Source organism: Bombina bombina, chromosome 2, assembly GCF_027579735.1.
Source record: "Bombina bombina isolate aBomBom1 chromosome 2, aBomBom1.pri, whole genome shotgun sequence".
In the NCBI taxonomy this organism is placed as follows: Eukaryota; Metazoa; Chordata; class Amphibia; order Anura; family Bombinatoridae; genus Bombina; species Bombina bombina.
In genome coordinates, this window is record NC_069500.1 from 785055384 (window position 1) to 785071766 (window position 16383).

The 16383-nt window shown below is 42.3% G+C and overlaps 1 pseudogene; it reads right to left on the bottom strand.

The window, feature by feature from the left end:
* Window positions 1-12455: 12455 nt before the first annotated feature.
* Window positions 12456-14268, bottom strand: LOC128647262 (general transcription factor II-I repeat domain-containing protein 2-like; annotated as a pseudogene).
* Between the last annotated feature and the right edge of the window lie 2115 nt (window positions 14269-16383).

The window sequence follows — 16383 nt, forward strand, 5'->3', positions numbered from 1 at the left end:
CAGGGGGCTACAACTACTCCAGGATCCCTCTCAACATAGCCTCTAATTGTGGAGACTGTTCTCCCCAGTTACAGAAGTTCTCAGGAGAGAAAACATCAAGTATAGGTGGGGGTACCCAATTAAAATTGTTGTTACCAAAGAAAACCAGTCCTATACGGTCAATACCCTAAGTCAATGTTTCTCTCTACTAGAGTCCTGGGGCTTGCGACCACCTGAAAGCAACATCCAAGCCCCTCCCCAGGCCAAGCTCAGGGCCTCTGCACCAAAATGGCAGGTCAAGGAACAAAGACCGAAAGGCCTAAGCAGCAAGCTCCTCCACACAAACCTGATCTGTAAAGGATTCGGATCTCAGTTTTACCTACTGAGCACGCTTGGGGTAAGCTGACTTGGTTAACTACTCCTGGCGGTTCCTGGGTTTTTGTTACAAGTATAGCGTTACGTGCCTTTATCATCAGTTACACCTTACTTTGCTGTACTTATATAATTATATTGTTATAGAATGTTTAGAATGTTTAAATATTTAATAACTATTTGGGTCATACCACTCTGACCTTATTGCTCATTGTTTGAATCCCCCCCCCAAATAAGCCCGTTTCTTGGGCTCAACTTGGTGGATTTTTTTCCACCACAATACCCACATTATTTTGTCAGCAGATTTATTCCATGTTGTACATGCTTTACCCTTATTCCCTTCTTCCCCTTCCCTCTATCCCTGGCAGGCCCTGGCATCCCTTTCCTCCTGCTCTGGTAAATGGCTCATAGTAGTAATATAAAATACCTTACTCATAATGTTAGGGGTTTGAATTCGTCAAGGCAAGCGTAGCATTTTTCTTAGATCACTCTCAAACTCGAATCCGGATGCTGTTCTTCTCCAAGAGACACACTGGAAAGAGAGAGATATCCCTAGACTTATCTCTAAAAATTACACTAAAATTGAACTGGCCCCATATTCCTCCAACGCAAGAGGGGTGGCTATCCTGATACACAGGCGCCTGGCATGTGAGATATCTTTCATAGAAAATGATCCCCAGGCCAGATACATAATTTTTTCAAAGTGTAAGCTTAATCGAATTCTATATACCATCGCCTCTGTATACCTCCCTAATACTGGCCAGTGCAAGTACCTTCACAAAATTCTCAAGCTATGATATGATATGGACAGGGCAGGGTAATTATTGGTGGGGACTTCAATTTGGTATAGGACCCTCTCTTAGACAAAAATACAAATAGAACTAGTTTGGGTACCTCCCGTAGTGATAACCTCTCCCTCAAATTTAGGTCCCTCATGTTGAAATTTGGACTCTATGATGTTTGGAGGGCCTACAACTCGCGGGACATAGACTTCACACACTACTCACATGCCCACTCTACTTATTCCAGGCTAGATTATATTTTTTCCCAAGCCCAAACCTTAGACCATGTTAGAAAAGTTAAAATTCACGTCTGCCCATGGTCAGACCACGATCAGGTTTCCCTTACACTTAGCGAACCCACTGGTAAACCAATCCCTGCATCCTGGACCATGCCCCACACTTTACTTGCTGACATCCCCTTTAGAGAAGAGTTACAGAATTCCATGAGGGAATTATTTGAATTGAATGATAACCATGTAGTCTCTGATGATACTCTGTGGGGAGCTTTGAAGGCCTCCTTCAAAGGCTTGATAATTAAAAAAACAGACTAACTTACGGAAAGCTCGGGGATTACCCTTATCACAGGCCTTTAGTGAACTTAAAAACTTGGAAGCTCGGAATCGTAGCTCTCCTGCACCGTCACAAACGGAAGGGATTCGCAATTTGAAGGCCCATATCTGTGAACTGGAACTGAAACGCACACAACAGCAACTTATTAAGAATAGGCAATTATTTTATTATAAGGGTAATAAAGCTGACACATTATTAGCCAATAGATTACGCCATAAAGAAAGCGCTTCTCACATTCAAATGCTTAAACATAAAAGCCAGTCTATTACTTTGTCCAGCCAGATAGGCTCTATCTTTGCTAAATACTATGAAGACCTTTACAACATTTTGGACTCTGAGTCTACCTCTGAAATGCCCCAACCTGCTATCAAGCAAATTCTTAAACAACTTAATCTCCCTACTTTGTTGATGGCTGACAAGGATTCCCTGAGAGGCCCCATATCCCTAACTGAGGTTAAACGGTTAATCAGGCACCTTAAGCCGCTTAAGGCTCTGGGCCCTGATGGCTTTCCCTCTTTGTTCTATAAAACATACAGGGCTGAATTATCCCCCCTGTTACAATGTTTTTTCCACACGGCTGGATCGCAGGGCTCATTCCGCAGGGAATTCCTGGAAGCCACTATAATAACCATCCTGAAGCCCGATAAGGACCCATGTTTATGCTTCAGTTACAGGCCAATCTCCCTCATAAACACAGACATTAAAATCTATTCAAAAATTCTGGCTAATAGAATTGCTACACTTTTCCCCAATCTAATTAACGAGGACCAGGTAGGCTTTATCCCCAACAGAGAGGGGCCTGATAACATTAGACGTTTGCTTAATATTGCTATGGAAGCCACCAGACTGAATAAACCCTTCTCGATCCTATCTTTGGATTCCGAGAAGGCATTTGATAGAGTCAGATGGGAATACCTCTGGGAGGTCTTGGAGGCATATCAATTCCCAGTAGAAATGTTTTCTCATATACAAGCTCTGTACTCTTCTCCTTCAGCAAGGGTCAGGGGTATGGGGTTTTGCTCTGCTCCATTCTCACTGTCAAACGGCACCCGTCAAGGCTGCCCTTTATCCCCTCTCTTGTTCGCCTTGGCTATAGAACCCCTTGCTGAACTCATCCGTCGGGAATCCTCTGTGGAAGATATTACTCTGCACGGTACTTCCCACAAAATTGCGCTCTTTGCGGATGACATCACCATTTTTTCCTCTTCCCCCAAAGATACTATCCCACCACTTTTGTCCCTTTTGAAACTCTTTGGTGATATGTCCTTCTACAAATTAAACCCCACAAAAACAGAACTTTATTCATGGGGGTTCCCCCCAGACTATATCCAAGACTTTGTAAAAAGGAAAACATCAAGCATTTAGGGATTTACATCTCAAACAACATTACTCAGCTTATTTATGACAATTATACCCCATTGTTATCTGAACTATGCTCCCTGACCTCCAAGTGGAACCTTCAGGTGGTGTCATGGTTGGGTAGGATTACCGCCCTCAAGATGTCATTCCTTCCTAAATTGACGTATTTGTTTGGGTGCCTTCCACTTCAGCTTCCTAGGCACCTGTTATTGCAGTTCCAGAGCTGGTTTACCAGATACATCTGGCGGGGGAAGCCATCCAGAGTGGCTCACAAAGTTATGCAGTTCCCTAAGTCCTTTTGGGGTATTGCGTCGCCCTCCATAATGAGATATTATGAAGCTGCTATGCTCACTCATATATCACTCTGGGGAATTATCAATCCCACTATCAAATGGAGCACTTTGGAGCAGGCATCCTTGCCCAACCATGTTTATCTGTGGGATCTTATTTGGATCCCTCCTCATTGTCGACGACACCTTTACATTGACAATAAAGTAATTAAGGAATGCTTATTTACTTGGGATAAACTTAGGCATTACTCTGGGGTAGCACCACATCCATCACCCATTCACTCTATCTCAGGCATCCTTCTTGGCCTCTCTGACTCCCACCCTAATACCTGGACTAATCTGGGGCTTAGGAGGTTCAAGGACCTGCTGGTCCCTCAATTACCAAACTATTTCCCCCCCTTTCCCAGCTTGTAGGATCTCAGGTAATCCCCCTAAGCTATATTTTGAATTTACAAGATTTAAGAGCATACTTAGCTCCTGGGGATTTTCCCCCTCCACTCCCTGCCCTCTGACTCCCTGGGAAGCTAGGTGGCAGAGGGGTGTTAAGCTGTTTAAACCTATGTCCCAACATTACCTGTTAATAGATGGGGCACTGCCCATAGATAAGGCTGCCCATGTACTGAAATGGGAAAACACACTGCACATTTTTTTTCCTTCACAGATATGGGCTAGAGAATTTGACCTTACCTCCAAAGCCATCCATTGCACAACTCTATTTGAAACATTCTACAAACTTCTATCACACTGGTACTTTATTCCCACAAGATTGTTTAAGCTGGGCCTTATTGTTTCCCCTCTGTGTTGGAGGTCTTGCGGCCTCCCGGGTGATTCCCTCCATATTTGGTGGGGTTGTCCTAAAATTAAGTTGTTATGGAACAGGGTCTTTGCGACCTTGTCGATATTGGGCATCTGGGTTCTTAAGTCTCCGGAAACTGCCCTTCTCCACATAGGACTTCATCCTCTCCCCAAATACCAAAGCTATTTATGTATTTACTTTTTCACCGCCATGAAACTAGCTATAGCTAGATCCTGGAAAAAAGATAGCCCCCCTGAGTGGAACTCTATCCTAGAAACCATGGCTTATATCAAAGCTATGGAAAAGAACGTATTTTTACACTCAACAATATTGACCTTCATGAACTTATATGGGAGAATTGGGCAGCCCTATTTAAACCTTATTGGCAACCCGCTGTCTCTATGTGATAATAACAAAAACAAAAAAGTAGCCAGTGTCTACCACCCCATCCCTCCCGCCTTCCCCTCCCCTCTACCCCAAGTATAAGCCTAAATCGTGTTCTTACTTTGGTTGTAACATTTTCATCTGCTCATGTTGGTCTCTGTTTGGACACTTTGTAAGTGTCAATCTGTGTTAATGTATTAACTTTCAATAAAGCTCTTTAAAACAAAAAAACATTTCTCACCCTGTAAAATGTGTTTTACATTGCCATTTCTACCACTGAAACTAATGAGCCACTTCATTCTTGCAAAATTGTAATGACATAATTACAGTTTTGTGATAATGTAGCAGCTCACTTTCTTACAAACATCTGTGAAAAAAAAACATTCTCACAAATCTATGTAAACAAACAAAAAAGAACACTTCCCCACAAACCATTGTTAACAAAAAAACAAAATAAAAAGAACATTTTTCAACAAACAGACATAAACATAAAAAGAAGACTTCACGGGGGGCGGAGCCTGGCCACGCTTGCTGATGGCCGCACATTAGTTGAGCTCTGAAGCCTCAAAGCTCTTACATAAGGATTAGATTGACCCACAGCTTATAAGAACCATATAAAATCTATATAAAATATCTCTGAAGGTGGTAGCTACAGATATTGATCCCTAAGACCCTCAACTGTGGACCGGAGGGGGTCTGGGATATCAGAAGTACCTTATTACTGCACCGGATCCTGAGGAGCGAGACTGCACTGGTGGATGGGGTCGGAGATACCGGACTGGCCTCAGGGACCGAGCTGGGCTGCTGCCGCTTGATTGTCCTAGCTGGAGCCTCACATACCCGCAGTGCACTAACCGGAACAGTGGGACTGCTATAACGACCACCGCAGTATTAGAAGGGGACTCCCGATCTACAGCCCTGGTGAGTGAATTGTTTTTTTTTGTGAAGGGCTGAATTTCTTGGAATACACAGACTGCCCTTAGTGATTACTGGTCTTTACACAGAGAGGAGAGATCTGAGCCACCTGCGCTGATATAACCGGGTGGCACATATAAACTGGCAGTGTTCACAGAATCGCCTTATAAGTGTTATGGGGAAAATATTCTTTTTATTGCTGGCCATAACAAGCTGATTTGTGTGGGGCTTACTCATCTGTGACTTTAATCAGAACTGTACTTGCAAATGCAAAAGTTTTAAATGCTGAGACAGAGCCTCCTGCACATGATACATCAAGTCTGCTGAATAAATAACAAAGGGGCAAAGATAGAAGTGGTCACTGAGCCTCTTATCACTTTAAAACTGGAAATGGCTGCTAGGAAAAGCTCAAAACCCTCTAAAGGTTCTCAATCCTCTAATATGGAACACTATCTGATCTCTTCTGAGACAGCCCCAGGCGCAAACAGGGAAGTGCCAGCAAGTAGCAAACAGACAGCTGCCGTGCAAACATGGTGTGCAGATCCTGAGCAATCTAGCTACGTTACTAAGGAAGATATCAGGCATTTGTCGTCTAAAAATGGCATCAAAGAGGCCATGGAAGATGTTAAGCTTATGTTTGGTGAGATTAAAAAAGATATCATGATGGTGGGACGCAAAGTGGCGCAGGTAGAAGAAGCACAAGAAATTATGCGCTCAGATCTACAGCAACAAGCTAGCTGCATACAATCCCAAGAAGCTACAGTGCAGTCATTGACTGACAGAATCGAAGACCTGGAGAATAGGAGCAGGCGGAATAACCTGCAACTCTGTGGTGTGCCTGAAGCAGTGAATCTGCCTGACATTAATCAATATATCCAAGAATTTTTTAAATTCCTCAGAAACGCACCAGAAGCGGAAGAGATACAGGTGGAAAGGGCAAACCAGGCACTCCGACCCAGACCTCCAGCCAGGGCACCCCCAGAGACATCATCATAAAACTCCTGTCGTACAGGGACAAAGAAGATATTCTGAGATACGCAAGGAACAAACACCCACTGCAATTTGAGGGGGCGGAAATACAGGTTTTCAATTACTTGTGTCCGGTCACTCTTCAAAAGCGGAGAGACCTTCGCTATATAACTTTAAGGCTAAAGGAGCAACAGATCCCATACAGGTGGGGGTTCCCCACATGCTTAATACCGTCTAAAAACGGAGCATCCGCCATCTTCAGAACACCCGCTGACCTCCCCACTTTCAATCAGGCACTGGGCATCCAGATTAACCCTCCAAACATGGTTGTAGCTGCAGGCCAGCAAAGGCCTGAGGTGGAGAGGGAAAGAGACTGATCTTTAATACCTTGAACCGCAGGAATGCTTAGCATTTCATAATTGAGATCCCCCTGCTGGGCCCGAGGAACTTAATTCTAATATTCAAATTTTCAAATGCTGTTATGTTTATCTATGTAATGTCTTAGTTGAAATTATTTACTATTTACTGTTTATCTTTTATGAGAAAGATGTCCCCTGCCTTTTGATTTGTTTCCTCCTATTAGTGCCAACGACCAGATCTTTGAGGAAAGAATATACAAGGGAGGTCCTGCAGTCCTTTAGAGTACAGGTAGATCTCTATGCAGATTTGTAAACACATAGACTAACTTGTTTATATAGCAACTGGTTCATATATCCAATGCAAGACTGTTAGATGTATATATATCTTACCTTCACAGCAGGATGCCCTTAAAGAATATGGTACCAGCTAATGTCTAGATGTATTATGATACTACAGCAAATGCATAATATTCGTTTTTATATAAGCTGATGTAATTGCTTTACGCTTTCTTTAGAGGACACAGGGGGGGGATGGTTGAAGGGTGGGGGATATATGGGAGTTATTGAAGCATTATGATTCGTATGTCCATGTATTACTATGTATCTAAGGAATGCTAGCCCAGTTTGCCACAGATGGGAATAGGATGATGGAATATGAGTGGCTTTAACGGTCTAGGAGGACAGAGAACAACTTACCCATTAGCCTTATAAGTTCTCTGCCTATCTTGCAATACATGCAACTTAATAAGTATATGGGAGAAGAGCTCCCTATAAGTTATTGGTTCCGCGGGAGGGCGGGGGGACTGTTTTGAGTTTTTGTGGTTTTATTGTATGAATATTTGGTTCTAATATTAACATTCTAATGTTTTTTCTGGGTCTTTCTTACCTACAAAGTTTATTTTTCTGTTGATATTGTATTTGTAAGAGTAATGAGGTTACTACCTCCAGTTGAGTAATATCTATAGTTTCCCTCTGGTTTGGAAACTACACTTTTCACCCTAAAATCTACCCTTTCTATTCTCTCTAGGAAAGGTGATCCCCCCTCTCGTAGTCTTGGTCTGTACCAGGCCTCTGACCCCCTCTTTTTTCCCTTCCTCTCCACCCCCATAATTTCTACCTATCCTGCGCCTAACTCGTTTTTGTTTGTGACTATAACCTCTACCATTTTCACTGGATACTCTGCTTAATTAATCTTCTACTTACTCTTCCTTTTCTCTCTCTCCCCGCCCCCCCCATTTTTTTTTTCTCTTCTCAAATTACAGATGGCCAAATCACAGTCACAGGTCAGGCGACACACTATTGAACTAGTTACCATAAACGTCAAGGGCTTTAATAGCCCAGGGAAAAGATCTATATTTACCCGTGACTTACATCGGATGGGGAGTGACATAGTGTTTATCCAGAAGACACACTTCTCTAAACTAAGAGAGCCAAAATGGTTTAATAGACAGTATCCAGTAGCATACTTTGCCTCAGGCGCATCAAAAAAGAATGGAGTGGGAATACTATTCCACCCCACAGTCCCTTTTCAGGTAGACCAAACAATTAGAGACCCAGATGATAGGTATCTACTCTTGACTGGCACATTATATGGCAGACCCTTGACCTTGGCCAACCTCTATCTCCCGAACAGAGCTCAAGACATATTCTTTAAAAAACTTATGCTTAAGATCTTGGAGACACAGAAAGGCACTCTTTTCTTGGGCGGTAACTTTAATGTGTCATTGGACCCAGTTTTGGATACTTCTGATGGTCTCTCCAGCGCTCCCCACAAAGTAGTTAAACATCTTACTAAATCTCTCACAGACCTCGTGGTACATGACGTGTGGCGTACTTTCCATCCTTTAACTAAAAACTTTACATTTTATTCACATCCTCATAGGAAATATACGAGGATAGATTATCTATTTGTGGACTCCGCGGGTTTAGCAGTCGCAACCGGCAGTAATATCAATACGATCACGTGGTTGGATCATGCTCCGGTTAGATGCACCATAGACTGGCCTGACTCTCCAATAACTCCTTATATTTGGAGATTGGACGAGTTTCTCTTGAATGACCAACTACTGACTCAAGAACTGCACACTCGCTTAGAGGAATACTTTTGTCTAAATACAGATGATCAAGTGGACAGTTTCACTGTCTGGGAGGCTCACAAATGTGTACTTCGGGACATCTTAATGAGGCACAGTGCTAAGATGCGCAGAGCTAAAAGAGAATTATATACAACCCTGTTAGCTCAGGTGACTCAGAAAGAAGCAGCGCACAAGTTTAGCCCTAGTGATCATGTGCTACGAGAGGAACTGGTTGAAGCTCGGTCAGCTTTGCTGAGGCATTTGCAAGATGAGCAACACAAAAAAGCACTCATTTTGAGGCAGAAGTTCTTTGAGCAAGGTAATAAGGCGGGGAGGCTCCTAGCTCGTGCCTTGGCATGAAAGAGGCTAAACTCCTATGTCTTTGAACTAGTAGACAATCACGGAGAAGTACACAAAGATGGGCAATCAATTGCTAACACCTTTGGGAGATTCTATGAATCCCTCTATAACATTCACCCGAGCGATGCGGCACGGGGAGAGCACTGTGTTGACCAGATTCCAGTGCAGGAGGTCATAGATTACTTAGAAGGGATTGATTTACCGTGATTATCGGAGGATGAAACAGAACTGGAGGCTCCGTTTGTTGCGGAGGAGGTCACAGAGGCTATTAAAAGCCTCCAGGTTGGTAAAAGCCCAGGCCCTGATGGAATCGGGGCTCGTTATTACAAAACCTTTGCAAATATCCTGGTGCCTCGTTTACTCCAATTGTTTAATCGACTAGCTTGTGACCCAGTTTTGCCTCGACCGATGCTGGAGGCCTTTATCGCAGTTATTCCTAAGCCGGACAAACTGGTAACACAAACAATCAGTTACAGACCAATCTTGCGGAGTTTAATGAGTACGGACGGGTCTCAGACTTCCTGCTCAATCTTTTGAAATCAGAAATCCTAAAGATTTCTATGCCATGCGAAGAGTACGATGCTCAAAATCGTGAGTGTCTTCTAAAAATCACCACGAAGCATTTGAAATATCTTGGCATTTGGCTTGCTCCTTCATTGGGGGAGATAGTGAATACCAACTATAAAAATATCAGAGATGCTATCGCAGGGGATCTGAAGTCATGGAAAAACAAAACCATCTCATGGATGGGGAGGATAAATGTAGCTAAAATAAATGTGCTACCTAGAATGCTTTACATTATGCAGACGATCCCATTGGCATCAGCTGAACACTTGATACATCAAGTACAAATGCTAATAGAATCTTATATCTGGAATGACCTGAGGCCCAGGATTAGCAAAAAGACAATATACCTTCCTATAAATGGAGGGGGGCGGGAGTGCCATTGCTTATTGAATACCATAGAGCAATGATCCTAGAGCGAATCGTTGAATGGTGTCATGGTTCCATGGATAAGGCCTGGATTGGATTGGACAGGGAGATCCTCCAGAGGGGTAATGTTGGCTCACTGGCGTTTATAAGTGCTGAGCATCGCTCAAAATGCATTTCGCACTACCCTCTGTTACAAGACGTATTCCATGTCTGGGATAAGCTTATTAAAACTAAAAATTACATCTCCTCAGCTGCAGCTCTGGTTACCCCTATATGGGAAAACCCAGATAATGGAATAGCAAATAAAAGATATTCCTCGGGGTCTTCCTACTCTCTTTCAGAGGTAGCCATCTCCAATGTAATTGATCATTCCAAACTTAAGCTGCAGGAGGAACTGGCTGCTTGGAATCCAGCGCTGTTCTCTTCATGGTTTAGAGTAGCGCAGTTAACACACTTCTTCATTAAAGCGCGAAATAGAGATCAATTGACCAGGCAGAAAACCCCATTTGAGGAACTTTGTACCTCATCAACTATTCCGCGCCACCTGGTCTCCTTACTATATATACTGCTAATGGAGGGAGACGGAGAAACTAGACCTTCTTATGTGGCTGTGTGGCATAGAGAGCTGGGACTGGAGATTGATACGCAGGAATGGCGATCTATTTTCAACAAAGCGAAAAAAGCGTTGGTTTCAATATGACTTCAGGAAATGCATTTTAAATTCCTAAGTAGGTGGTATATGACGCCACAGAGGTTGCGGAAGATATATCATCACCTAAGTGGGGAGTGCTGGAGGGGCTGTGGAGAGGAGGGCACGCTAATGCACTTGTGGTGGAGGTGCCCTCACAAACGACCCTTTTGGGAGGAGGTGTTTGGTGAGGCAGGCAGGCTTCTGAAAATGATCCTGCCCCCAGACCCCAAATATCTTATCTATCATGAAATTCCAAGAATCATTGAGGAGCCAAAACGAAACTTGTTCCTCTTGTTTTTGAACTGCGCAAAAAGCCTCATACCGAGGCATTGGAAGTCCCAGCGGGTGACGACTCTGGGGGAGTGGAGGGCTGGGGTCGGGGAGCTGCTGAGTTTGGAAAGATACCACTACATGAGGTCAGATAAAACGGAAATACATGAATACATGGTACTATTATGGGAAGGCAAAGATACATAAAATACTGATAATAACAGAGGATTTGGTCTTGAGGTGAATCGGATTGTGTACTGATCTGGATTTTTTTTTTCTTCTCCTCCCCTCCCCCTCCTCTCTCTCTGTACCCTCTAGTTGCTCATCCTCTTGTTTCTCTTCCCCTTCTTCTCCTTTTTCTTCATGGAATGCACTAAAGAGTAATGCGTGTGATCATTTCATTAGATCTATTTATTGAGCTGGGTCTTGGAAAACATTGGCTCGGCTGTATTCTAAATAAGGTATAACCTATATAAAACTTAGCAAATGTGACATCAAGAAGCAAATTACTGTTAGCCTTAAGTTGGACTTTTGTCATTATAGTTCAAATGTACGTTGTATACAATGCTATGTGAGATGTATCCTTGCCATTTTACTGTATTGCACTTATGTTGTGGATCTATGAATGTTCACTAATAAAGCTTGTCTTAAAAAAAAAAAAAAAGAAGACTTCACTGAAAACCTCTGTAAATGAAAGAAGTATACTTTCCCGCAAATCTCCATAAACAAACCAAAAAAGTAAATAAAAAAAACACTTCCCTACAAACTCTGTAAGCATAAAAGAATCCTTCTCGGGTGGCTTGACTTGGCTATGGCTGAAGATGGTTCTCTAAACTGGGAGCACTGACTGATAGATTCCACCATGTAATCTATTTTTTTTTAGGCCATCCAGTGTTGAATTTTATTGTATGACAAAGAGCATTCATTGATTGGCAATACTAATATTATATAATACAGGGTATCCCAAGCTTGACCGCTGAGGTTTTTTGGCTGCGCTGACTATCTAGAACAGGGGTGTCAAACTCAAATTCATCGGGGGGCCGCATCAGCAGTTTGGTCACCCTCAAAGGGCCGGTTTTATAGGACTATGTGTCCACTCTTTATTATCATAAATTATTGTCACTGCATTCAATTATTACTGTTTTTTGTAATAATGTAAGACTAATAACTAGCTCTGAAAGCAGAAACATGGTCAGAATAATGGCAAGTAGATATTCAAATGTACAATAATTGTACAATTTATTTGAAAAATGATTTTTGGTAACAGACAGTAATTAACAGTAATAAACATACAAATATTGCCAAACACTGTTTATTACACATATGGCAAACACAAGGCATTAACTTTTTTTTAACTTTTCTGACTAGATGGCTGACATTGTTTTCCTGAGGTCAGTCCATCAATGTCTGGTGTTAGGTCTTGTGCTGTAGCAATTCGCAAAACAGCATGGAGGTTATCATCAGTGATGCGTGATCTGAGCTTGGTCTTGTTCAGATTCATGACTGAAAACATCTGTTCACATAGATAGGTGCTCCCAAACATGGACAGAACACGTGCAGCTTGAAGTCGGAGCTGTGGCATCAAAGCAGGGGGGAGGAGACGGTAAAAGTCGTCGACTGTTGCATCCTGGAACTTCGTTTCAGGCTGCTGTTGCTATGAAGTTCTATTAATTCCATTTGAAGGTGATGTGGTGCACTGTCAACATTGATGTTGAAGGGATTGGCAAAGCTGGTAAAGGTTAAGTTTTGTTCTTTAAAGTCAGAAAAGCGTCGATTGAATTCATCAATCAGCCGATTCACTTTGGTACCCAATCGAGCACATGAAAAAGTACCTGGGAATGAGGTTTAGATGCTCTGGCAGATAGGAAAGTGGGCAAGACTGTCTTTTTCAAGCTGTGACTTCCATAGGCACAGTTTCTCCTGGAAAGCTGTTATTGCCTCATACATTGAGGTTATGATTGTTTGCGGCCCTGCAGCTTCAGATTCAGTTGGGCGAGATGCTCTGTTATGTCACACAACATGGCAAAATCGCACAGCCAGTTTGGATCTGACAGTTCTGACAAGGGCTTCCTTTTACTTAGCATAAAAAGAGTAATTTCTTCCAAAAGCTCAAAAAATCTCTTGAGAACGGTGCTCCTACTCAGCCACCTTACTTCTGTATGGTATGGCACATCTGTATGTTCCATGCCCACCTCCTTCAAAAATTGTTGGAACTGACGATGATTCAGACCCCGTGCATGCAGAAAATTCACTGTTTTCGTGACTGTGGACATTATGTAATCCAGTTGCAGAACCTTGCCACACAGAGCTTCTTGTTGGATAATGCAGTGATAAGTTATCAGCGGCGTGTGGCAATTACTTTTTTTCATTTTCTCTTTTAACAGTCCAACCAAGCCATTTCTCTCTCCACACATTGCTGGAGCGCCATCAGTAGTAAGTCCCACCAACTTTTCCCAAGGTAATTTCATTTTATTTACGGATTCATCCACTGCATTGAAGATGTCCCTCCCAGTTGTTGTCCCATACATGGCGACCACATCCAAGAGCTCCTCACTGACAGACAAGTCTTCCTTCACACCTCTTACAAAAATAGCTAGATGAGCTGTATCAGTATTGTCAGTGCTTTCATCAACAGCTAATGAAAATGCCAGATAACTGCATGCCTTTTCAGCCAACTTTCTTTTAAGATTACAGGCTAGGTCCCTGACTCGGTCTGTAATGGTGTTTCTTGACAAGCTGACATTGTTAAAAGCCTGTCTCTGCTCAGGGCACACCTGTTCACATACCTTCAGCATACACTGCTTTACAAATGCACCTTCTGAAAAGCACTTTGAAGCTTGCGCAATTTCTTCAGCCACAAGATAGCTGGCTTTCACTGCTACATCATTTTTTGCTGTCATTTTTACAAAAACATTCCGTTGAGAATGCAGGCTACCTTTTAATTCTTGGACCTTTTGTTGCTTTTCCTGGTGGCTAAGGTTAGCAAATTTGGCTCCATGTTTGGTCTCAAAGTGCCGGCGTAAATTGTATTCCTTCATCACTGCCACTGCCTCATAGCAAATAAGACATACCGTCTTGTCTCCATTAATCACAAACATGTATTCACTTTCCCATCTCTCCTGAAATTGCCTTCCCTCTGCATCAACTTTTCTTTTCTTGGACATTTTTGGGTTATTTGATTGTAGTTTATGGTCCCTATACCACTGTAAAGTGACACGGAAGTGGTCAGTATATCCAAAGTTTACCGCTCAGACTTTTAAGCAGAATAATAAGCAGACCCCCCTTTATAAGCAGACCCAGTTTACCGCTCAGACTTTTAAGCAGAATAATAAGCAGACCCCCCTAATAAGCAGACCCCCCCTCCCCCCCACATACATCATATGTACTTACACTACAGGAGAGAAGGGTTCAGGGGGTTCAGGCAGCCGTTGGATCTGTCACATTACAGGATGGCATGCGCTCAATATAAAAACAAGTGGAGGTTTCCTGTGTAGAACGGCCGGCGCCGCTAGAGGGCAGACGTTCTCTGGCTTGTAGGCTGCCGTGCATGCGCTGAAGAGGCGGCTTTCTTGTGTCCAAAAAAAAAAAAAGCGAGAATAAAAGGTGAAGGCTGGCGGCTGGCGGCCGGCGGCGGCTACATGGGCCACATGACGAGGTCTGGTGGGCCTTGTGTTTGACACCCATGATCTAGAACTTTTACTAGATTAGATTCCTGTTTCTATTGTGGATTTTATTTCATTATTGATATTTTTAATGTGATAGTCTCAGATAAGTTCTATCAATGCTATTACTGCTTCCCTTTATATGGGCACGATAAATGTTTTGTGAAAGCTTAACCTATACTTTTAGCCTGTACCGCAACTCTCCATTTCGCAATCAAAAAATAGCTTTTAGGTGTTGAATTTTCTGGTCACCCATACTTCAGGTTGTGCGGTCCGGCTATTACTCTAGCATTATAGCTTATACCACAACGATTGATTCCGCTATCAGAGACCAGTAGTTGTGGATTTTGCAAAACGAAAATGTTTCACAAACCTCATAACAAAAATGTTACAAAGTACACTAACCCCCATAAACTACATATTAACCCCTAATCTGCCGCCTACCCACATCGCCAACACAAAAATAAAGTATTACCCCTAATCTGCCGCACACCCACATTGTCAACATTAAAATATTAGTAGGCCCTAATCCACTACCCCCGCATCACGACTACCTAAATTAAAGTATTAACCCCTAATCCGCCATACCCCTGCATGGCTAATACTAAAATAAACCTATTAACCCTTAAACTGCCGTCCCCCTACATCGCAACACCCTAAATTAAACTATTAAACCTTAAACCAAACACTTCCCTAACTTTTAATTAAATTTACAATATAACTACCTTAAAATAAATAAAAACTTACCTGTGAAATAAAAAAATAATAATCTTAAACTATAAATAAACCTAACGTTACATTACTATTTTAAAAACCAAAATTACAAAAATAAAAAATCCTAATACTACGACAAAAAAGTCTAAAATTACAAAAAATAAAAAAATAAAATTACATAACATAACAAACAAAATTATACAAAATATTAAAAATTAAACCTTATCTAATACCCCTATAAAAGAAAAAAGACACCCCAAAATAAAAAAACCCTAATCTATTAATAAACTACCAATAGCCATTAAAAGGGCTTTTTGTAGGGCATTGCCCTGAAGCAATCAGCTCTTTTTTTTTAAAAAAAAGTCCCCCATAACAAAACAACCCCCCACCCACCCAAACCCCCAAAATAATAAAGACCTAACAAAAATAAACCTAAGCTACCCTTTGCCCATTAAAAAATTCGGAAAGCCCTAGTCTAAAACAAAAACACCCCAAAAAACTAACCCTAACCCTGAAATAGGTACTTACCATTCCTGAAGTCCGGCGGTGAAAGTCTTCTTCCAGGCGGCTCCATCTTCAATCTTCATCCCGGTGTCACAGAGCCATTTTCCATCTTCATCCAGGGGTCGCGGAGCTGATGTGGTGCGGAGCTTGAGCTGTCGTCGGCGGTCATCAGGAACGACGTGGAGGCTCCTCTTCATGCGATATCCGCCGCACACTAAAGCTTGAATGCAAGGTATCCGTTTTATATTGGGTAACTTGCATTCCTATTGGCTGAAATATTCAAATCAGCCAATAGGATGAGAGCTGCCTAAATCCTATTGGCTGTTCAAATCAGCCAGTAGGATTTAAGCAGCTCTCATCCTATTGGCTGATTTGAAATTTTCAGTCAATAGGAATGCA